Here is a 25031-nt window from a genome sequence, read left to right as displayed (position 1 = left end):
GTTTGTTCTTAAAGTGCTAGTAATCCACAGCTAAGATTTCACAGCGATCCTGAAAACAGGGATGTTGGGTTCTCTAGGTAGCGTGACTGGATTCCTTTTAATTCACCCAGCACTATCCTTTCGAGATGCGGTCTTTTGTTCAATTGACCTTATTTCTATACATCGGTCTCCCTGCTCCCCTCACGTCTCTGGTATCTGCGTTCCAGTAGAAAGAAAATCAGTAGAAAGAAAATGTTCTTTCTACTGGAACGCAGATACCAGAGACGTGAGGGGAGCAGGGAGACCGATGTATAGAAATAAGGTCAATTGAACAAAAGACCGCATCTCGAAAGGATAGTGCTGGGTGAGTTAAAAGGAATCCAGTCACGCTACCTAGAGAACCCAACATCCCTGTTTTCGGGATCGCTGTGAAATCTTAGCTGTGGATTACTAGCACTTTAAGAACAAACATACAAGATAATAGATATATACTTAAAACAACACGGTGGCCCCCCTCCGACTCCATCCTCACCACAGATAAACCCGAAGCAATAATACTGTGGCACACTTTACAGAACAGAGCCCTTATTCTTCGTGGCATTATATTATTCACAAAATCCTCCAATTGATACGAGAGGCTTAAACGAACTACCGTAGAACCTTGTCCTGATGAAGGTACTATCGTAAAAACCGAAACGCTGCGTCGACACCATTTGAACCCTGTAATTTTATTGTTCTTCATGTGTATGGACACATTTTTATAAAAATGTTTTTTAATGGCACTGTATGATGATTAACTACTCAATGGAATTACATGTAATAAAATTGTGCAACTTTTTACAAAACTGTTTTTTCGAATTTATGCTTCATTTTTAATATTGTATTGTACTGTGAGGTTTTTATCACTTTAGTTTTTTTGAGTTATGAGGGGGTTATACAATAAGTGTTTTCAAAAACTGAATATTGGGACGTTCTGAAGCTTCTGTAAATTATTCCTCCTTGTCCCCCATTGGATTAATTAGGAGACCTCCCTTCTTTTTGATATCTTAGATTGGATCGCCTTTGGCGATTCTCTAAATCTTCTACCTTAAGTTGTAAGGTAAATATCTGTTCATCATGTTGAGACAAAGAGTCTTCCATTCGTACAGAACCCTCTTCAACGTTAACCACCCTTGGTTGGAGGTCTTCAATGTCCTGAGAGATCCCTCCTAGTTTGCAAGCCATCTCCGATAGTGAACTTTGTAACTTAGTGTTGTCCCCTCGAAGTTGCAGAAAGTGCTCTTGCGCTTCATCTCTGTGATTAGTTAGGGTTTGCAAGATAATATCTAAAGGAGAAGAGATAGAATTTTGTTCTCCAAGGATATTGTCAGAACTCAGTACCTGAAATTCCTGAATTCCGTAGGGACGTCAGACTGAAAGTTCGAAGCTAATCTCCCAACTCCCCTACTCCGCTGAACCAGATCACTCTAGTCTCAGAGGCGAGGGGGAAAGGGGAAGTGGAAGAAAAAAAACAGAGAGACTGTCCACACTGGTGTCTTCAATTCTTCTTCTTCTGAGAGGAAGGCTACACCTGAAATAATTAACACACCATTACTACATTCTTACAATTTTGACTTTTGGAAAAAATGCTATCTCCCTTATTCAGCTCCTTCCTTTACCTGTATGTGTGTGGACGTTAGCCTCTCTCTAGAGAATTATAAAGATGACTGATCCTGAAGCTGGAACTCACAAGGATTAAGTTTACAGTTCTTGAAGTTCACTTCAGAAGACTAAAGGTGGTAAGCAAAAATATATATATATATTTCTATCTACTTCTGGAAACAGAATGGCAGTTGTACTCTGTCACTGCCTGAAAATCCAATGGAACAACTAGGAAACATCTGACATCAATCCAGGTAGGCGCTAAGGAATAAGTCTGGAAATGAGCGCCAAGAAATCCAAGTCTGCTCCTAAATGTAAGTCTCTGCCTCTAAAACTTCAAAAGAATTGTTCTGGGAAGAGGCTCTGTAATTGCTAATCTGAAGAATTCAAGAAACGCTGCTGGCACGTTGGTGCTTGTAAATACCCAGGTCCTGCCTCATTGTCTCAAAAGGAATAGTTCTGGAAGGCGGCTCTGAACTAGCCTGACTGAACTGCTCGAGAACACAGCTGAAGTACAGATGCTTGTAAATACCTTCCTGCTGCTGGCAAACTGTAACTGGAAAGTTCTTACCAGGGAGAATGACAAGGAGGAACTGGAGCCTGGTAAATATTTCAAACGCTGACACCTGCTGAGTCCGCTGCCGCTGCTTGCAGAGGGGAATTCAAATGGGCTCGGGGGAAAAGAGTATCACAGGAGCCGACTTGCTGCCGGGGAATTCAATAACACTAGGTTTTAGTGTCACTCGGGAGCTGACAGCGAGGCGGGGGCCAAAGGAGAGATAGGGCATACAGGGAGAGGACTAACAGGCCAGAATATTAGTATTTATCGCCAAGAAAAGCGATACCTCAAGGAAAGAGAGCACGGAGCTACCGTCTCTCAGAATTACCGGTTGAAGTGCGCAGTAGAACGCTCACTCGCGCTCCACATAGACAAAGCAGCGAGAGGAGCAAAACACTAGTGCGCTAACCAGCAATTCAGTCTGCTAACCTGGGAATCGCTTCTGCCACCTTGGAGTGGAATATCGCAACTAACTCCCTCCAACTGGCTGGGAATTTAAGAATGTTGGTAACCCTTTGACTCTTGTTTAAGGATGTTGAGGGCGAGTTTTGGACTGCAAATACGCCATTCCTGACAGTTATCATGTTGGGGTGGAATCAGGCCAGTTAATGTTGTTAAGTCCGAGGACACCAACACCGATGGACCGGCTGGATGACTAGATAAATCCAAGGAAGTAACAGAAGCCGTAATAATTTTTGGGGTCGGGTCTAGAGGTACTGCTGGCGACTTCGGGAGAACCAGGTTGGAGCCATCGGGTGGAAGCACTGGATCAACCCCTGAGGCTAATGGGGTCAAGCTAGGACCGGAGCAACTTTTCTCAGTTTCAAGTTTTGGTGGACTAGTACCTGAAAGCCGTAGGGTCATGTTCTTAACTAGCCCTTTAGCCTGTATCCATTTCCTCAAGGGGCTTTTATCGATGAGAAGAGTCTTTTTGGGGGCGGGAGCAATGATGTTAACTGGTAAGCCCTCCGCCATACCCACTTTCCCTTTCTTGCTCCTTGTCTTCATTTTGACTCTCAATTTTGCTTTATCTTTTTGGCTTACCCGAAGTTTTGCCACATCCAAAGGAGTACCGGTGGCAGAGTTGGCTATTTCTCCTTCCTCCGCCTCATCTGTCTCCTCGTATTCCTCATTCGAGCAGTCCCTTTCTAGATCTTCAATCGCCCCAACCACCCCATCAAGGGGAATAGAAGCACTTACACGACCCCCAATCGCCAAGTTCTCCAAACATCCCGGTTCACAAGATAGAACCTCTGTATCCTTATCCACTGTAAGACTCCTCTCATCCGGACATTCCAAAGTTGAACCTTTAGAGCCTTTAAGTACGGCAGCCATGCTTGCGACTCGAATCACGTAATCAGCGGCACCATCATTACCGCTAGTCCCATTATTATTAATTGAAATATCCGCATTATCATCAGCTTCAATAGATTCAACATTGTTCACAGCATGCGGTTTTGAGTTAGTCCCTGTACTGTCCACATCGCCCTTTTTATTGTCAGCAATCAGAGTATTATATGTGTTAAATGAAGCAGAGTCAGTTATTTCTAGTACGGTAAAAATAGAGGGGCGGAGAACTTGCCTGTTTGATGCTGAACCCCCAGCAGATGGTTTCACTGGGGTCGCCGGAATCACTGCAGGGGTTTTAGCAGAAGTGGTGACACTGTTAGAGATAATGGGTAGACCCCCAGCCAGTGAAGCTGCTGGCGCCGATGCAGGTACAGCAGGTAAAGCAGGTATACTTGGTGCCGTGGAAGTCGTCCCAGACTCTGTCACTGATATCTTAGTTGCTCGCATGGATCTTGGGACATTTTTAGGAGCCATACTCCCTCCCAGTCCCGGCTCCGAACGCTCGGTGTTTCGCGTGTTTCGCGTCGGTAAACGAATCTGTTGACTCAGCTGAGCACTCAGCCCTAACCAGCCGCGCGCCAAACCACGGACCAAACGAGGTATCGTGTATCACGCGAGCTGCACGAGCTGGAAGGGGCACTGGAGCAGTACAGGCCACAACATTCGTTACACCGTAAATTTTCCTGCAATCCCTCCAAAGCTCCGGACCGCCCTGATGATAGCCGCGAGACACGGGAAGCAAAGCTGATATAGTCCAGATGAAGGAATTGCGGCGCTCAGGACAGCCAGGTACGCAGTTCAGTTTTTAGCTTTCGTGACCGGCATTATAGCGCTCGTATCACGAACCGTCTCCCCATTCTTTCCAGTAGCAAAGCAATCAAGTGGGGTGGGTCGGTAGAGCTTGAACAGGCTGCTGCTCTACGGCGTCCTCACTCCGCCATCTTGGACGCCGTTTGTTGTATTGCATTTTCATACTTCAAATATTTATATTTCTATACATGAATAGTTTTCTACAAAACTGATTATTGCGCCTAGAAACCTGATCCCCTGACATTTGTTGCACAATAAAAATGTTACAAATTAAATAATACATGATAAACACAAAAACATACAGCCATTATCAACAATGTGTAAAGAGCAGGGAATGGAGTAAGTAATTAAATAAGGGGGGATAGCCCTGTTGGGTTTCTAGTTATATTATTGGGCATTTCATTTTAAAATATTTTAGGTCAAATCTGAGAAGAAATATTGTGGCATGTATGTTAGGGCAATTTTCTATATACATTTGGGCTCCAAAATACTTTATAGTGAGCTTTAAAACATTACAGGCCTCTGCAAGGGTGTGGTTTGACATTAGAAGTCACTAAAAAATGCAGTATTACAGTAACTTAGCACTAATGTGGGTCTCCTCTGGCACTGCAGAGCTGCTACAGGAACATGGGCTGATTCACAAAGGTGATCTTACAAATTTTTGTAAGCATACTCTTTTTCACTGTTCCCAAACAAACTATTTGATAATAAGATTATGACTGCAGACACTGCGCAGTCAAGGCAGAGAACTTCACACATAAATAGATAGGCTGGTCCTATCTGTCCACCAGTCTCTTTAGGCATTCATGAAAGGCCAATTGATGAAAGGTAATCGGAAGATGCAAAATGGAAAGTAGAACATTAGATACAACTTTTATGGGATCAAAAGCATCTCCAGATAGCTTGAACCAACTATTTTTAGGGGAAATGGATGTAAACTCTGCATACACTGCAAGGGAGAAGAAAGTACTAAACAAGCTGAAGCATTGACAATAGGAATTTGAAGAGAAATCAGGTCGACTCTTAGTCCAACAGTTGAAGCAGGCAGCAGCACAGCATACCATAAAGGCTAACAGAACTCAGGGAGGCATGCTTATAAATCTGATGCAAAGAGTTGAGGGGTGTGCATTCTTTTACAAAAATACTTTCCTATTCTAAGGAGCAGTGGCTGTCGCTCCATTAGAGCGGCGGAGCACCGCCCCCACCACCACCACCAGCAAATAAAATGATAATGATACTGGTTTTTAAACTGTTATATTTTTGTTTTATTATAATCCCTTGGACCCACGCCCTGGACTCTGCGGAGTCTTGGGGGAAGGTCCAGGGGATGACAATGCTTGTGGTGGGCACTCACTTCACTGCGCATGAGGTGTTTGGCAAACCGTCTCAGGCCGGCCAAACCCTCATGCGCAGTAAAACTCTCTCCAGCCCCAGCTGCGTTGCTGAGGCTGGAGAGAGTAGGCACAGGCTCCCAGTTTGCCTGGGAGAGCAAGACGTGGGCGCTAAAACCAATCCTGAGGCTGCTTTCATGCAGCATCAGTATTGGCCGCAGTGCATTCTGGGAGCCTCTTCCAGGAAAACGGAAGAGCACAATGCGGTGGGAGACTGCAGCAGCGATTAGGTAAGTTTATTTTTTTATTATTATTTTCTGCATATGAAACTACAAAAATACATGCCTTCTGTGATACACCAAAAAGTCGATTTTGTCCCCAAAACCTTCAGCCCCTAATTTTATTTGACTACTCTTTCACACAATTTATTAAGCAAACAAAGACAATGCCAAAAGGTTGTAGTACACTTAGAGGCTGAAAAGTATTCAAAGATCACTTTCATTAGGTGATTGGGATTCACTACCCCGCTCGGTCTGCAAAAATGGCTTTAAATGGCTTTCAATCTGAGCGATTCACAATATCTAGGAGTACCCATCAAGGTTACCCTTCCTTGCCTCTTTATTTTTTCCTCATAGCTGTGCAGCCATTGGCAGCAAAAATCAGTGCAACTACAGCAATTATGGGCATACCTGTGGTGGCGGGAGATATACAACTCCTACTCTATGTTCACAATATTTTGCTCCTCCTCAACAATCCCGAAATTTCACTCCTCTGTGCACTGGGGAAAGTAAACACCTTTGGCCAGTTCTCTGGTTACAAAATCAACTGGAGAAAAAGTGAAGCCTTATCTCCAAATCAATCAATGCCCTCTTCTACAATTGCAGACTCACAGTGCAAGTGGTTCAACATCACTATCAAATACAAAGATATTCACATTGGACATGATTTGGCATTGGCCAAGCTTAATAACATGGAACACCTGCTGACAAAAACAAAATATAACTTACAATTCCCTGTTGTACTCTCATGCTAAGGATACAGAAGTGCAGGAGAAAGCCAGATGCAAGAGGAGCAGAAAGAACTGTCTCCCTTGCTGGCATTAGGAACGCGCAGGGAAGTCGGGCAGCTGGCCTTGACCACATCGGTTCTTGGCTTCAACATAATCCTAAAACAGCAAAAGGCAGATGTCCTAAAAGGACATGGGAACCCACTTTAATAGATATCGGCCCAGGTGGGTAATTGTTTAAAAAAGGTAAAAAGTAAATGCTGATCGGCCACAGCTGTATAAAATGGACCCGAGAGCTTTCTCCATAAAACCTTGCTGACCTTTAAAAAAATTGCATATTTGGTTAGGTGGGCAGGGGCACTGCAGGAGTTACTTAGTGTTAGGGGCCTCCTAGGGCCAATCTTTGTTGTTAGGCTCATTGAAGTTGCTAGCTAACCTTGTTTAATGTGGAAATAAGGCTTTAGCACAAAATGTTCACTGTTATAATGCATTTGATCCAATTAACATCAGAAATGTTTTTATCATTTAAAATGAGGGCTTACATTCTACTGCTAAATTATATGGTAACACCCCGATAAAGTCAATAGACTTGACTTTTTATTAAAGCATCCCTCATGTTTGTGTGTGGTTGATAAGCTTAGAGGTGAGGCTAGTAGAAATGCCTCCAGTTTACAGGATCCATTATATCTTTAGAGAGTTATATGATTTGTGTGGTCTTTCTTTGTTGCGAGCCCCTTGTTGATAGGGAAGCCCTTTAAAGGGTGTTAAATAGATACTTCTATTTGCAAGTCTGTATAGATTTATTATTTTGAATGTAATATTTATTTGTGTGAGTAGTAAAGTACCTCTTCTTTGTAAATGTAAAAGCACTGATTGGACAGCAAATTATGGAGCGTTATTTGCTGCCTAGCTGAGTTCTAAGTCTCTAACCAACAGCAGTTCTCCTGAATGGCATTTTCTGCCTTGCTACCCTGAAAATCAAATGTCTAAACGGTGTATGTATTTGAGTGACAGTAGTACACATCAACAAAAACCCTAAGAGCACAAAATGTATAAAGGGAAAAAAGATATCTATACCTAAAGTTGTAGGTAAGCATAATATGCAGCTTCTTTTCCTTCAGGTCCCTGTTATTTATATTAAAAGGTTCCCAAGTCCACCAAATGCTGTACCTAAGATTAGAGAACTGAAAAACTCTACATATTACACATTTTCCCTGTTTTAAAATGTTCCTTCGAAAATAACAACTCCAATTTTTGTGGCCATATGTAAGTGATAAAAAGGTCAGGATGCTTTAAGTTATTTACAAAGGGTAGACAGGAGGAATGAGGATCTTATGGCTAGCATCAAAATGTTCACATCAATTTCACTAGGAAAATACAGAAAAAAATATGTTCTTCCACTTGAAAAAATGAGCTGTGCTTCTATGTAGTGACATTTTTCAATAAGGTTAAGGTAAATATTTAATAAAAAAGTCAGAAAATTATATGGCAAACTGAAGATTGCTGGTAGAGGCATAAAATAACAAATATGTTTGAAAATGTCTCTTCAACAGTCATTTTTTGCAATGTAATGTTTCTTGTAAATACTGGAAGTAATTTAGAAGAAATATTTTTCAATTAGACCAAAGACAGCAAAAGAACTGTAAAAGTAAACCATTTTGAGCACAAACCATTGTTAGATTTTTGGTCTAATTTTTTTACTACATTGCCATTGTCACATGTTAACAACACTGAAAATCTAATGATGAGCCAAAAAGGACAATGCAATAATATGAGACGTTGTGTTACTTATTATAATATGAGCACTTATATAGATCACATCTGACGTCATAGTGGACTTGAAGTCGGATCACTGACAGAATATCGAAAACAACATCATGATACAAAAATATTGTGTCAAAAATATCATTTGCTGTGTCCCTATACTTGTAATGGTGAGTACAAAAATATATAAAATAAAATATTGTTTCCCACTATTTTTGTTAAAAACATACAAAAATATAGTTTTGTAATATGTTATATATATACATATTTAAAAATAGTAAATGTTAAAAAATTGTAATACATAACATTCATATAATGTAAATTAAATACATTTCAATAATATGTAATACTATATATAAATATATACTTATATAAACCCCCACCCACACATAAATATGTGTGCATGTTTATATATTGAACAACACAAAAATTATATCAGAGGGTCTATTGAGAGAAAGAACTAATGTGTACGCAAAAATGTGAACTAACAGGAAAACCTAGGTATCCCTACCATGTGTGTATCTATCTAGGGTCATCCCTTTGACAAATCCACATAGTGGTCAGGCAAGGATGCCCATCAGTCACCACACGGAACCGCCCTTCATCATTTGGGATTCCTTCAAGACCACCACTAGGAGTGCCGCTTAGCTTTCACGGAGGAGGGCCCAGATGGTAGGAGAGAGCCCTCAACCGGTCAGACAGGTCTTACTATGGTCTTGCTACTCAATTATGAGGGTGTTGGCACAGAAAGAGGGGACTGATGTCGCAGTGCACAAAAGGTGTGTAAAAAGTGAGAAAATAAGTGTCATAAAATTGGATGAGGGGGTACTGAAAATGATATTTATTCTGGTGTTACCCACTCTTCCAACATTAAAAAGTAGTCGGTTACAGTCACAACAATTTAGACTGCCCAGGTGTACTATAAGGTCAACATGTTTCAGCAATTATCGACACGTTCTGTCATTGCTTTCTTCAGGACCGAATTTACTGATAGCTACTGCAACAGGGTGATAATGAAACAAAACAGTGCTCAAAACCAAAAATAGAACAGATACAGAGATCACCTGAATCCACTAGGTGTCCGCATCGTTTTCTTCACTCTTCTAAGTCATGTGAATGCACTATAGAAACAGTGAAAACATGAAGGTCAACAATAGGTGCCCTGTAGGTAGACACCACGTACACAACTTAATTCACGACTATATACACGATTAATATGTATCTATCTTAGTATTCAGTGCCAAAATTATGTACACCAGTAGCACTATGAAACTAGGTGCTAATGTCTCAACATTGGATCAAATTTTAGAAATGCCAATACAGCAAACAGAAACCATCTTACCATACTTGTAAGAGGTACAGACCTCACCCCACCTGGCCACGGCTCAGGAAAAAAGGGGAAGCACCGCTCTATAAAAAAGGAAACAAGTACACAGAACACTGTGAAAGCAAGTCCTTCATTGTTGTCTAGAATGATCCACTCAGCGTCAATCAAACCAACTATAACTTCACCAACCATTGAAGACAGTGTTGAAAGTAATATGACTCTAACCAAACGAGTCGCACATCTCGTCAAGCATTTATACCAGAAAGTGTCAAAGTCTTAAAGAACATGAGGGCCGTGCAACTATGAATTCGCTAGGGGTTCACGTGCATCCAGAGTGTGAGGTAAAAAAAAAACGTTATCACCCTCAGAGCCTACCTGTCCGTCGGTACTTCGAAAATCGGCTTCCGAGCCGATTGGGGAGGTACCAAGGCAAGCCACGGCTTGGGTTTATGACGCTGCGTGTCATTGGTCGAATGCCGGTCACGTGGTACCATATATCGCTCGACCAGATAGAGCGCAAACGATTGGTTGAGAGTGTGACCTTCATGTTTTCACTGTTTCTATAGTGCATTCACATGACTTAGAAGAGTGAAGAAAACGATGCGGACACCTAGTGGATTCAGGTGATCTCTGTATCTGTTCTATTTTTGGTTTTGAGCACTGTTTTGTTTCATTATCACCCTGTTGCAGTAGCTATCAGTAAAATCGGTCCTGAAGAAAGCAATGACAGAACGTGTCGATAATTGCTGAAACATGTTGACCTTATAGTACACCTGGGCAGTCTAAATTGTTGTGACTGTCACTGACTACTTTTTAATGTTGGAAGAGTGGGTAACACCAGAATAAATATCATTTTCAGTACCCCCTCATCCAATTTTATGACACTTTTTTTCTTACTTTTTACACACCTTTTGTGCACTGCGACATCAGTCCCCCCTTTCTGTGCCAACACCCTCATAATTGAGTAGCAAGACCATAGTAAGACCTGTCTGACCGGTTGAGGGCTCTCTCCTACCATCTGGGCCCTCCTCCGTGAAAGCTAAGCGGCACTCCTAGTGGTGGTCTTGAAGGAATCCCAAATGATGAAGGGCGGTTCCGTGTGCTGACTGATGGGCATCCTTGCCTGACCACTATGTGGATTTGTCGAAGGGATGACCCTAGACACATGGTAGGACTACCTAGGTTTTCCTGTTAGTTCACATTTTTGCGTACACATTAGTTCTTTCTCTCAATAGACCCTCTGATATAATTTTTGTGTTGTTCAATATATGTAGGGAACTTATCAGAGTCTGGTCTTAAAAATTCCCTTTGGTCCTAACCAAGTGTTGTTGTTCCTTGCATGTTTATATATACATATATATAATGAAACACTATTATTATAAATATATATTTGTCATTACATTACATTTTCTTGGTTATTTTTTATTAATGTCTATGGAAAGATTGTATTGTATATGTATGTATATATACATATATATATATACATATATATATATATATATATATATATATATATATATATATATATATATATATATATATATATATATATATATATATATATATATATCCAACGAAACAGGAAACCACTTTGAGACAGGCCCAGAAGGTTTTGATTCAACTCTTTCTTTATTGCTCGGCAGCCTGCAAGCATTCCCATAGCTCAGGAAAACCACATCAAAGTCTTATGATGCTGGACGCGTTTCAGGACGTGAACTCCCTTCATCAGCAGCATTCGGTCTTTGCAGGAGTGGATGCGCTGTAGATCTTTACATTGTTTTATACTGCCCCAGTGGGCGTGGCCACCGCTGTGGCTTTCTGGTAAATGTAGTGTTCCAAAATAAACCCCAAGTGGGTGCGCTATCCAATCTTCGCTGTAAACCACCAATAAAACCCCTGTGGGTCGACATGTCTCCTGGCGTGGAAATGCCGTCGCTTTATGGATGCCAAGCAGAGCTAGAGCTGGCACCCCCTGCAAGGCGCCAAACTCGCTTCCTCTCCCAGTTCCAACACTATCGTAGTGTCAGCAAGGAATCCGCTTTCCTGCGGCGGGCCGTTACTCGCGACCTGGAAAGCCGCTATCAATCCAACGAAACAGGAAACCACTTTGAGACAGGCCCAGGAGGTTTTGATTCAACTCTTTCTTTATTGCTCGGCAGCCTGCAAGCATTCCCATAGCTCAGGAAAACCACATCAAAGTCTTAAGATGCTGGACGCGTTTCAGGATGTGAACTCCCTTCATCAGCAGCATTCGGTCTTTGCAGGAGTGGATGCGCTGTAGATCTTTACATTGTTTTATACTGCCCCAGTGGGCGTGGACACCGCTGTGGCTTTCTGGTAAATGTAGTGTTCCAAAATAAAGCCCCAAGTGGGTTCGCTATCCAATCTTCGCTGTAAACCACCAATAAAACCCCAGTGGGTCGACATGTCTCCTGGCGTGGAAATGCCGTCGCTTTATGGATGCCAAGCAGAGCTAGAGCTGGCACCCCCTGCAAGGCGCCAAACTCGCTTCCTCTCCCAGTTCCAACACTATCGTAGTGTCAGCAAGGAATCCGCTTTCCTGCGGCGGGCCGTTACTCGCGACCTGGAAAGCCGCTATCAATCCAACGAAACAGGAAACCACTTTGAGACAGGCCCAGGAGGTTTTGATTCAACTCTTTCTTTATTGCTCGGCAGCCTGCAAGCATTCCCATAGCTCAGGAAAACCACATCAAAGTCTTAAGATGCTGGACGCGTTTCAGGACGTGAACTCCCTTCATCAGCAGCATTCGGTCTTTGCAGGAGTGGATGCGCTGTAGATCTTTACATTGTTTTATACTGCCCCAGTGGGCGTGGACACCGCTGTGGCTTTCTGGTAAATGTAGTGTTCCAAAATAAACCCCAAGTGGGTGCGCTATCCAATCTTCGCTGTAAACCACCAATAAAACCCCAGTGGGTCGACATGTCTCCTGGCGTGGAAATGCCGTCGCTTTATGGATGCCAAGCAGAGCTAGAGCTGGCACCCCCTGCAAGGCGCCAAACTCGCTTCCTCTCCCAGTTCCAACACTATCGTAGTGTCAGCAAGGAATCCGCTTTCCTGCGGCGGGCCGTTACTCGCGACCTGGAAAGCCGCTATCAATCCAACGAAACAGGAAACCACTTTGAGACAGGCCCAGGAGGTTTTGATTCAACTCTTTCTTTATTGCTCGGCAGCCTCATATAGCTACTGATCAACACATGCAGCACTTTACAGAACAACAGACATAATGATGCACAAATTAAGACAGTTTAGTCACTAACCCATGCACTCAGTGAGACACATTTAATCACTTACTCATTCATAAAGTCAGTCACGCACCTACTAAATCTTTTATTTAGGCACTTCTACATCTACTCATTTTTCAATATGTAAAACATATTTAAACTTTACAGAAACACACAGTCAATGGATGATGTCATCAGTGATGTCATCAGTGATGTCATTTGAGATGTCATCAGTGATGTCATCAGTGATGTCACTGACCATGTCATGAATGATGTAATATGTGACATCATCAGCAGTGGATTGCGGGTGCGCGATATATAGTTAGTGCAACTAACTATATATGGAATTTCAATGGTTTTGTGTGAGTAAAAAAAAGGTTTCTTAAATGCTAATTCCTAACTATATATGGTCTATAACCTATGGTTTTTTCAGTGAATTTTCAAGGTTTTGTAAATGCTAATTCCTAACTATATATGGTCTATAACCTATGGTTTTTTCAGTGAATTTCATTGGTTTTTTAAAAGCTATTATCTATAGCTGTAAAATGTATTCTTCTTTAAATCAAAAAATATATTTTATATGTTTATTAATAATTTTTTTTATTATAATTTTTTTTTGTTCGCTCCCGGTTCGCGAACCGGGAAGCTTCCCGTTAGCTCAATGTGGTGCCGCGACCCGGTCCGCGAACCAGTAAACGTTCCGTTTGCGCAACTGCCGCGTTAGAAATCAACATCGTGACGCGTCGCGGAAGCGCGACGTATCGTGTTGTCGCGTAATGCGTCTTATGACGCGCCGCGTTAGCGCACCCGGAAGTGCTCCGGTACGCGAACCGCGGCGCGAAGCGCAGCTCCCCGGAAGCGATCCGGGGCGCGTCGCGAAAGCGCGACGTATCGCGTTGCCGCGTAATGCGTCTTATGACGCGCCGCGTTAGCGCACCCGGAAGTGCTCCGGAGCGCGAACCGACGCGCGAAGCGCAGCTCCCCGGAAGCGATCCGGGGCGCGTTCCGCAGCGCGTAACTTAAGCGTAACAGGTCATGTGACTTGTTAATAAAACTTTTCATTGGTTCATTTCACTTTTGGTTTCCTAATGATGTAAGGCTAGGTCATGTGACCAAAAAATAACACTTTTCATTGGTTTAGACCTATTTTTTTTTCCAAAATGATGAAAACCCCTCCTTCTTTCTTCACTCTGACTTTCATCTTTGTGAGAGGAAGACCCTTTGTGATCACTGAGCAATGGCTTCATTAGTAGCTTCAGCTGGTGCACCCCCACCACCACCACCACCTCCTCATAGGAAGAGAGGACCACCTCCACAGTTCATTACCAACACAGAGGAGAAGAGGATGAAGAAGAGGAACAGGAGATACAGGAAACACCGTTTTTACAAGAGGAGCCCCGGGTATCTCATCATAAAACTAGTTTCATTTGGCAGTTTTTTTCATTTCCTGAAGGACAGAAAGAAGTTAATGCTCAATATGTGACGTGCCTGATATGTAAAGAGGACTTATCTAGAGGCACAGAAAAGAAGTATAGTTACGGCAACTATACTATGCACCGTCACATGCTGAGGTGGCATCCACTAAACTACAGCAGGACAATCCACCAACTCCTGTGGCCAGGACATCGTCACAGGTATCTCTGTCGGGGCCAGAGGCACGGGAAACCGTGCCAAACATTCAGGACAACTTTGTCCATATGAAGATTACCTGTTTATATTGTGGTACATTGCTCTCATGTGCCAATATGAGCATTAACTTAATAAACAGAGCATTTGAAAACCACAAGTGCTCTAAACGCCCCCAAAAAAATATAAAACAACAAAAACATTAAAAAAAAAGTTCTTTTCAGAACTACCTCCCCTTTATAAAAAAAATTGCTAGAATGTTTAGCACTCTGGCAAGCTCTATTTCTTTTGGTTCGCTTCCCGGTTCGCTCGCCGGTACGCGAACCGGGAGCGAACCCAAATTTTTTTTTTAAAAAAAAGAAGAGTAAGTATAAGGGAAGTAAACAGAGAGTAATGTTAAAACAAAGACAGCTATAGGGACTAAACCAGAGATACTGTTTAATAGATTTATTTACCGAAGAAAAGATGGAAGAGGGTATAATTGTGAAAAAGAAAATAGATAAGGAAGTGAAAGAAAAAAAGGAGAGTAGAAGAATAACAAAGAAGAGTTTCTTAGAGAATGTGAGTGAATGTTCAAAATAAGATTAAAACATGTGGAATAACAGAGAGAAAAAACAGAAAGCAGAAAAGAAGAAGTAACAGCAAAGGAATAATTGAAACAGCAAAGAAATGTAAATAACATAGGGGCATATTATCAACATAGGCAATAAAAGTTTCGCAGCTTTTATTGGCAGAAATGTGTCGCTAAAGCCGCTTTTGCAGCAGAAAACTGCCGCTACAGCCGCTTTTGCAGCAGTTTTCTGCCGATAAAAGCAGCAATAATTTTATTGGCTGTGTTCATAATATGCCCCTTAGTGTGCTTCAACTACACAGAGAAAGCATAATGAACAAGTAGTGAAAGAGTGATCAGTCAAAGACACTAAGAGTAATAGAGACGGAGTGAGTGAACAAGAGTGAGGAACTATGAGGAGAGGGACTGAGAAAAGGAGTGGAAGGAGTAGAGTAAGTAAGTAAGTAATAGAGAAAGGAATGAGGGAAGTAGCAAAGGCAGGAAAGTTAGGGTTAAAGAAATGAAGCATTGGAACTAATAGTAGTTAAATGTAGTTAAATGTGATAGAAATGTAACGAAAAGAGTACAAAACATTTACCTTATAATTGTCGTTAACTTAGTCACTTGTTATTTTTATACTTTCAATCTGTGAAAGAGAGAACAAACATTTGAAAAATATTAAAACATGTATTTAAAAATTAGAAAAGACAAGGGAAAAGATTGAAGGACAAACAGTTTTTCAACAACTTTGACACTTACAGAAGCTTCTGCTTCTCCAGGCCCCCTACACAGTCCTAAAGATATACATTTTAAACTAACAGTATCTTGATGCAGATGAACTGAGGCCTATCTTGGAACATGGTGCATCTTTTGCACTGCTGTTGTCTCACAAAAGTGACGCAATCGCAGCGCAAAAGAGGTGCACAATCATCATAAAACTGTTCCTAACATTTTAAATGATTGTTTCAGGATGGCAATAAGGTGTGTCCTATCCAGACGTTTGTTTCAGGTGAGGCCTACTCAGGGTTGCAGATCAAATTTAGCCTTGTTGAAGAGTACAGAGGAGATAATACATGTGCAGGGCAACCAATAAAGTTCAAACTTCCTCTATTTCCCTGGAGAGGCCTAAACTTCATCTGCACAATTTGATTCGTAATGTTACGAAACACAGGTAATGAATTTGAAAAATATGCAATTTCTTTTGCTCATTTCACAATCACATCACTTGTGTTTCCTTTGGTTAGGTATCTCATTATGCAGATGTAGTCCAGCATATGAAAGAGTACGCACTGAATGCAACAACTTTGACACTTACAGAAGCCTCACCTTCTCCATGCCTCCTACACAGTTCTAAATGTACATCATAAATACAAACAGTACAGAATTAACTATACATGTTAAATGGTTTATTTTTGCTGTTCTCAGAATGTATCAAATTTCACTAAAAACAGTGACTTGAAGGTATTCATCATATAACAGCGGGGAAAAAAAACACAATCAAAATGATTGTGTTTAAAAAACCCATATAACATAACCAATCAGAAATCAAAACTCCTAAAAAGTAACTTACTTTCCATGACGTCGAAGGATATCCTATGAACAGCTTACACTCTGTTGTGCTGTTATTATTTTCAGCCCGCCACTTTCTGAAAGAAAAGCTCCATCGTTTTGAAAAATATGTTACATACAATAAATGACTTCTCGCTCTCTACCACACGTTTCCTCAAGGCCAAATCGTGTAAGAACCATTTATAACTCTTGGAATTCTTGTAAGCAAATCCCGTCATTTTGTATTTCCGCAACTTTCAGAAAGAAAACGTTCAAGATCACTTTCACAATCCTAGACTAGTAATATCTTACCCTTTTTGCTCACTCATGTTCTACATTTCCCATGACACTGATACTGCTTACTATGAAGCAGACTTACACTACCTCTATGACTACTACAATTATTTAATTCTCTACATCACTTTTAATCACAAAGCAATATAAAACAGTAGATAAAATTATATCAACCCCTAGAATCATTATACGCCAGTTACCTACCCTAAATTCTCTTTTCTGAAAACAGAAAGTAAGAATATTTTTTAGTAAAAAGGCAACATTGTATCGTAGTCAAATGGCAATAGTTTCCGAAACAGCAAATTTTTTTACATTTTCAATAACCTGTGTAATAAGCGGATCTTGTCAAATAACCATCATGCAATATAATAGCTGCAGTTACAAATCTTCTTCCTAAAATCAACGACTGTGTAGCCACAACATTTGTAATTAAAGTTGAAGACTTACTTTCATCAGGTTTATATAATTGGATTTTTAAAATGACATTATAATCAAAAGTTTGGACCAGTAATCTAGACAGCATTGCAGACTTACATTCCCTCTACTCCATGTTTTGATTGGCTGCTTGAATTAGCTTATAAAAAGAAACAGTTTTTCTGAACTCATTCAAAGTGCAGTTATTTTTCCATGACGTCAAGTGTTATGGTAAGAAGACCGTTTGCTTTGGGAAATACTCTGTTGTCCTTCAACTAATCTGTGCCCACCACTTTCTGTAAGAAAATCTTCTTTTTTTCCAGGAACTATTGTCTCTGTACTACACTTATCCTCAAGGCCAAATCGTGTAGGAGCCATTAGAACCTCTTGAAATTCCTCAGAGCACATCCCGAGATTCTTTCCCTAAAATTTTGGTTTTAAAAACACCAGGTAAGAATTTTTAAGGTCATACGGCAATTTTTTTTTGAAAGTTAAAACAGAATCGTTGCAGAATGACCAGCCGTTTCTAGACTTTAAATAAGCTGTGTAATGTCCTGATGTTATTGAAGGACCGTCATGATATATAATTGCTGCAGTTACAAAAGTCCTTCCTGATATTGACAACTGCGAAGCTACAAAATTTTTAATTAAAGTTGTCGATTTTGTTCCATCAGCCCTACATCGTTGGAACATTAAAATGACATACTGGCCATATGTTCGTATAAATAATGTTGACATCATTTCAGATTTACATTGGCTTCACTCCATGTTGTGATCAGCTGCTTTTACTAGCTTATTAAAGGACACTGATTTACTGTCTGGCAAAGTTAAATATATAAATCTTTCTGAGTCTACACTAGTAGTACTTGATACCCTACAGTTCTCGCAGTCATGCTGCCATTGATAAGAAAGCCCAAACAGCTGATCTACATCTACACCTTCAGCATGCAATACATCAAGCATATACATTAAAAACTCCTGACAATCTTGCTGAATATTTTGATAGAATTGTGTTTGACCTGAACATCTGTCTAACAGATTTCGAATTTCAGACACACTTTCTATTTTTGTTCTATCAGTGCTACATTTCTCTAACACAGAATTTAACAAACTGCAAAATCTGTGATCCGAATTGACCACAATCTCTTCTTTTACATTTTGTAGAGAAAACAAAACATTAACCACTACATTAGCATAGCAGTTGACACCAGAACTGTTTTCAAATTGAAAACCAACAACATCTTCAACAGAATCCTTTTTCTTTCTGCTTATAATTTCAGGTTCATCAACTTTTCGTCTTTTTGGTACAACCTCCCTAGTATTGGTCACATTTCTTCGTTTCCGGCCTACCACACGTTTCTCAAACAAAGGATATTGAGGCAAATGTGGCGCATACTCTCTTCTTAACCTATTGTATTCCTTAACACAATCTAGATCCGCACAAATGTTTGTGACATCACACTCAATCAAGTACAATCCCGATAAAGTTCTAACTCGTGACAATGCCACATATGCCATACCCTCCTTGAACACAGAACTGCCAATATTCACCAATGCACTGTCTACACTTAAACCTTGTGATTTATGGATTGTCACCGCATATGCCAAGCAAACAGGAAACTGCTTACGGCGAACATATAAGTCTTTTACAAGCAAAAATCTAGCAGAACAACGACCAATTAGCTGTACTTCCTCAATGCCATCAAATTTAATTTTAAAAAATTCAATTCCATCTCTATTTCTGTATTTCACAAAATCAACAACATTACCCATTGATCCATTTACCAGACCTCTTTCAACATGTAAATTCCTTGTTAAAATTATACGGCAATTTAAGCACACATTCAGAGTCTTTTCAAAACCTGCAGTTTTAGATATAGTCTTCTCTAATGAATCCAATTTTGTTTTCAAATTCTCAGACGAAATAATTGTTGATCCCATATGCTCTACTCTGTCAATAGCTTCAAGTTTCACAATCTCTTGGTTTTCTAAATACAACATTTTGTTGTTGAAGATGGCACATTCTACAAGAGTTGGCAACAAACATATTCCAGATTTCTTCTCAGTAATTTTCTGAAAAATATTCTCAGGCACAACGTCTTGTTCTGGATATAAATTTGACAGTAATCGTGCATGTAAAGCTTGTTTCCCATGCTTGGTCACTTTTCCAATTCTAACATCTTGTAGAATATTCTTGTAAACTTCATCCTTCGCCTGACGCATATTTTCATGCAGTTCAGCATAATTGAAGTTTAACCATATATTGACGTTGCCAATGCTCCCTAGGCACTTCCTGGTAACTTCATGCGTGACCATTTTGAACACAGGTTGTCCTTTCACTGGTGTCAGCTGCAGAAGATCTCCGAAAACAATGATGTGTTTGCCACCAAATATCATATCAAACTCTGTTTTAAGAACTTCTTGCATTCTCAAATGCACAAAGGCAAGCATGACATTGGAAACCATGCTTACTTCGTCAATGATAAGAAGTTTCATTTTCCTCAAGACTCTTGAAACTTCACAACAAGCATCTCCAGATAACTTGTGGTATTGTAATTTGTTATCATGCTCCACTGGCAGCATCAGTAGACGATGCAAAGTAATACCTTTAATGTTATGTGCTGCCAGTCCAGTTGGAGCGGTGACAACACAAGACAGCGATGACTCAGTCCTTTCCTTCAAATAACATGAAATTGCTTTAATGAGGAAACTCTTTCCAGTTCCCGCTTCTCCACTCACGTACAGTCGGACAGGCTTCAACGATGTACATGAGCACTCTTTCTTCTCATGACTTAATCCATGATCAATTTGCTTGGTAACTTTGTCATATATTTTCCTCTGCTCAACGTTGAGTTGTCTTTCCAAGTCTTCTAAGTTAACCGCATCCTCCTGAGCATGTGCCATGGCTCTTTCCACTTCATTCATGGCAGTGGCAGCTTCATTTTCGATAACAGGTCCTCCTAGTGGATCCTGACTCAATGAAACAGAACTCTGACTGTCCTGAGAACTGTCTCTGGCAATCTCGGCTGCAATCGTTGCTTCCTGCTCGATTTCCGCATTCAACATTTGTACATATTTGGGAAAAGCAGGACATTCTATGGTCTCCTTGGCGGCAGTGAAAGAGTCTTCATAACAGAGGAAATCTCCAAGCAGTTCCTCTTCTGCACGCCAAGGCTTGAAAAGTTGCAAAAGTGCTAAATAGAAAAACTCCTTTTTTTCAGGAGATTCGCCACTCAATTTTCGATGGTTTACCAAGTGGCATTTTCTTTGCTTGACCAGACATCCCTCACTTCCAATTACAGCATAAACTCCTTTATCAATTTCTTCTTTGATGTTCCTCTTGAATATGTAATTTTGTAGAACCTCATACAGACAAACATTCTCGAGGTGACTGCTTCGATTTGGATAATATGTATCCAACATGTTGGTCTTCAAAATGTCGGTACTGTTTGGCTCCTTTTCCGCCAAATACTCAATTTCCCGCACAGGTTTCAGAACTCGATTACGCGTTGCAGCAAGACCAAGACTCGCCCAAACGATACTCCTAGATTTGGCATAGAGACTTGCTGAAGACAACCGGTCAGAACATTCGTAAGCTCCGATTTCTCGATGCGACAACATCGTCAGACTGAAACTGTACAACTTCTTACTGAGGCTCTTTTTTATGGGAAATGTCCTCCCACATATCCTTCAATTCTGTCTTTTCTTTTTTGGTGATGTAAGATGTCACATACCGAGCCACAGCCATACAGTTATCCGCCACAAACTGTATATCCATGTTAGCATTCCACATGGACAAAATCACTGGGTTGTAGTCGTTGATGTACTTGGACTCTTCGTTCCTCTTCAAATTGTACGTGTTTTTAGGTGATTTCTTCATCACATTATGTCGCAGCGAAGACATCAAACTGTTCACTCTTCCTTTAGAAATCACCGGTCGTGGAAAGGCGAAACGACATTTGGTGTAGAACTTGTCCTTGTTTCTGAATTTACGACGACAGTACTTTCCGCAACGATGGCTTTGGAAGCGTAGAACTTGTTCTCTTAGGCTTTTGTCCTCCTTTGCGTTTGGAACAGCACATGTAGAATACTGTTCTATGAAACTCATCACTAAGTCTTCTGGATCTGTTCCAAATTTAGGTGCATACTTGATCCACAGCAGCATATGTATATGAGGAGCACCTCTTGCTTGGTACTCCTTTCTCCAGAAGAAATCCAACACCTCTCCAAGAGGTGGATTCTTCTTATTCATGATGAAAGACATCATAGCTTCAAATCTATGATTGAAGTACCTGCATACATTCACTGGATCCAAAGAGCACAGTTCTCCGGGTGTCTTGAATTCGATGTTTTCGATGTTTCCATTTGCCTCTCGTAAAAATTCAAGTAAGTCTTCCCAGCCATACTCGGCACAGCTCAGAGTGAGGAACCATGTGGGAGTTCCTAAGTTCCTCAGCATACATTTTAAATCACCATGACGACGGTACCAGTACTCATTAGTACCACGCTGACACGCCATGAGATTAATCAGGTGACAATCCAAAATACTGTCTTGGACATTGACTTTATCCATAAAGTCACTTGCCGAGATGTTTTGCATCTGTATACCACTTTTCAAGATGTGGTTCACTGCATATGACAGTCCAGACAGATCGCTTTCAAACAGGAGATGAAACAAATAGGAAATGCATTGTCGAAACCTAGCATCTTCTGCATACAATCGTAAAGTCCGGTATTCAGAAGCAGGAATTTGATGAGGTCGCTCATCATATCTTCCTCCTTGACCTGTTGGAAATAGCTGTGGAAAACACCGAGCTTCCAAACTTTCCTCCCTAACACTAATGGGACTCCCTTTGGCTTGTTTCATTTGAAACAACTCAATAGCATTCCCCATGACTTCCTTGGAATGCAAAGGATGAACACTATAATGTTCATATATTTCTTCACTTTTAGAGGGTTCTACTTTCTCAATTTGACCAGCACACAAATCGCTATCCTCTTCCTCACTTACTTCCTCTTCTGCAACATATACATTCTTATAGTACTTATTATTTTTTTTCAAATACAATGTTGCCTTTTTTACTTTCCTAACATCCACTAAATCTTGCCATATTTTTTTATACTTTGTCGGAATCCCATTAACTAAGATAACCAGAGGTTCCTCTTCCACTTTTTCTACTCCAATTGCGTTAATGTTTTTCTTCAAATCTAGAGGCAAATAAACAACTCTTCCCTTTAATCCTCTCTGTAAATCTGATGGAGGCAATTTCCCTGTCTTTGGCTCCATTCTTACAATAGCCTGAAAGGGATGGATACTTTGAATCAAAATAGATTCATAAGTATTTAAATCCTTCAATTCAGAAGGAATCTCAACCAATTCCAGATTATTATGAACCGCTCTAGCAGGCATCTGGTTTTGATTTAATTTGTTACAACAATAAGTACACACACGTTGATCCAATCCCAAATCAAAACAATTTTCTACCATCAAGTATGTAGCGAAATCCTTCCATTCACTATTATTTTCCCTTACACTTCTTGCATATAAATCCACTAACTTAGTCTGATTCTTATAATAAGTGCGTCGACAACACACACAAGTGAAATTAGGCCTCTCACTTGATTTCACCTGAAACGTGGCAATTTCCTTCTGAAAATTATCTGTACTGGAAACCTGTACACTATCTTCCACATTACCCTCTTCTTCTGGGTCAATTTCAACATTCTCCTCTTTACTTCCAAAGTAACAAAACTCAATTTCTTTACACATATTCTTCTCATCTATTTCAGAACCATGCAAAAGAGCAGCGCATAATTGTTTAAGCATAACTGCTGGACTCTTAGCATAATACAACATTCTAACTAATTTCCTCACTTTATTATGATGCACTGCTAGCATCCTGAAATGATGAAAAACACTCTGGCATACCCTCCTGGAAAGACAAGCCAGTGAATGACCATGCAAACCTGTCACTTCTCTCACTCTGCAAGGATCTAATTCTTGCAACAACTTCATTTTCTGCTTCAAACTTTTCTTATTAAATGTCCGTACAAAATCACAAAGCAAATTGATGGAATCCTGTCGCACACTGCAAATACTACTACACTTCCAGGTGTACACAGGTCCCTTAGGACGTCTTCCTAAAACCTCATTACCTAACATCTCTTCTGCCTCTGTTGTCACAAGTTTTTCTTTTTCAACTGGACAACCATCTTTCACCTCATAAGCTCGACCGCTGGTGTCAACTGCATGCACTAAATCATTATCCTGGAAATAACTCTCCTCATTGAAAAATGCCTCACAACTTGAACTATGCATCCATTCTCCGGAAAAAACTTCACAAAAATTACTACGATTAACTATTCTCTTCCATCTACTATTTCTTTTGAAATCATAAATTGCCTTGTTTAGCTTCCTAATTCTATTGATTATCAAAATAAATAACTTTCGTTTAATTTCAAATGCCTGATCAATAACTTTCTCAACTTTTTTTTTCTCTTATAAAAAACCACTTTCTGTTGACCTTTCTTAATATTTTTTAACAAATTGCCAATTATCCTGTTGCGGAACATTCGTTTACGAATGTCCCTAAACTGTTGTTTCCTTCTACTATCATGCACAGAGTTATCTCTTGCTCTAGCAGTAACATTTTTGATTGGCCTTTCCTTTCCGTTTAAATTGCTTCTCTTTTTCTGGACAAAAACATTTTCTGTAGTACTACTTTTTTTTCAAGAAATGTTTCTTATGAATGTTTTCGTGGTCTTACCCGGTGCTTTCTTGGTGACTTGACGATTTTTTATTGTAGAGGACTGCTTCTGTAAATGATGGACCTGCTGTCTTTGACGTTTTGTAGCCTTTCTCATTCTCTCCTTAGTTGGCATTCTCAAAATTTGAAATGATCTGCAGTTGAATCTGTGGTAAAATATAATAAAAAATGTTATTAACCACTATTACCAAACAGTAAATCAATAACAGTCATCAAAAACTTAACACACTACTTAACATTTTTACATATAATATTTTTTAGTGCTTTGGCAAATTTAGAATACAGAAATAGCAGAAAAGAAATGGAATTCTTCTTCATTTTACCTGTCCTGTTTTATATGTGAATCTGATCTAATTTTATGAGCATATTTTAATATTTTATTGAAGACACTACACATAACCTGTTTTTGAAGGTGTGTTTAATTTAAAATTAAACAGTTAACATTTTTACTTTTCATTTATTGTAAATTTTAAAAATAAATGTTTATAGTTCCATAGGCTCAAGCACGTCAGCTTCCCACCCTATGTCATACAATTCTGACAAATCGGCATCCTCATCATATTCTTCATCATCCTCAGGATTTAAATCATCCAAGGGATCTACTTCCACTGACGTTTCAATTACAAGTTCAATGATGAGGTCGAGATCAACTGATTGCCGATTGTCACTCATGTTGATGTTGTCGTTATCTTTAAAGAAAGAGAACAACAATGAGATGTTGCAGAGTAAGAGACAAATCTCAGAGATTATAATAGTAAATTTGTTTAACAAGAGTAACATTTTGCAGCTATTATTTAGCCATGTCCAGCGATGCTGAGGAGG

Source organism: Lissotriton helveticus, chromosome 8 (assembly GCF_964261635.1).
Source record: "Lissotriton helveticus chromosome 8, aLisHel1.1, whole genome shotgun sequence".
In the NCBI taxonomy this organism is placed as follows: domain Eukaryota; kingdom Metazoa; phylum Chordata; class Amphibia; order Caudata; family Salamandridae; genus Lissotriton; species Lissotriton helveticus.
This window is presented reverse-complemented; position numbering follows the sequence as displayed.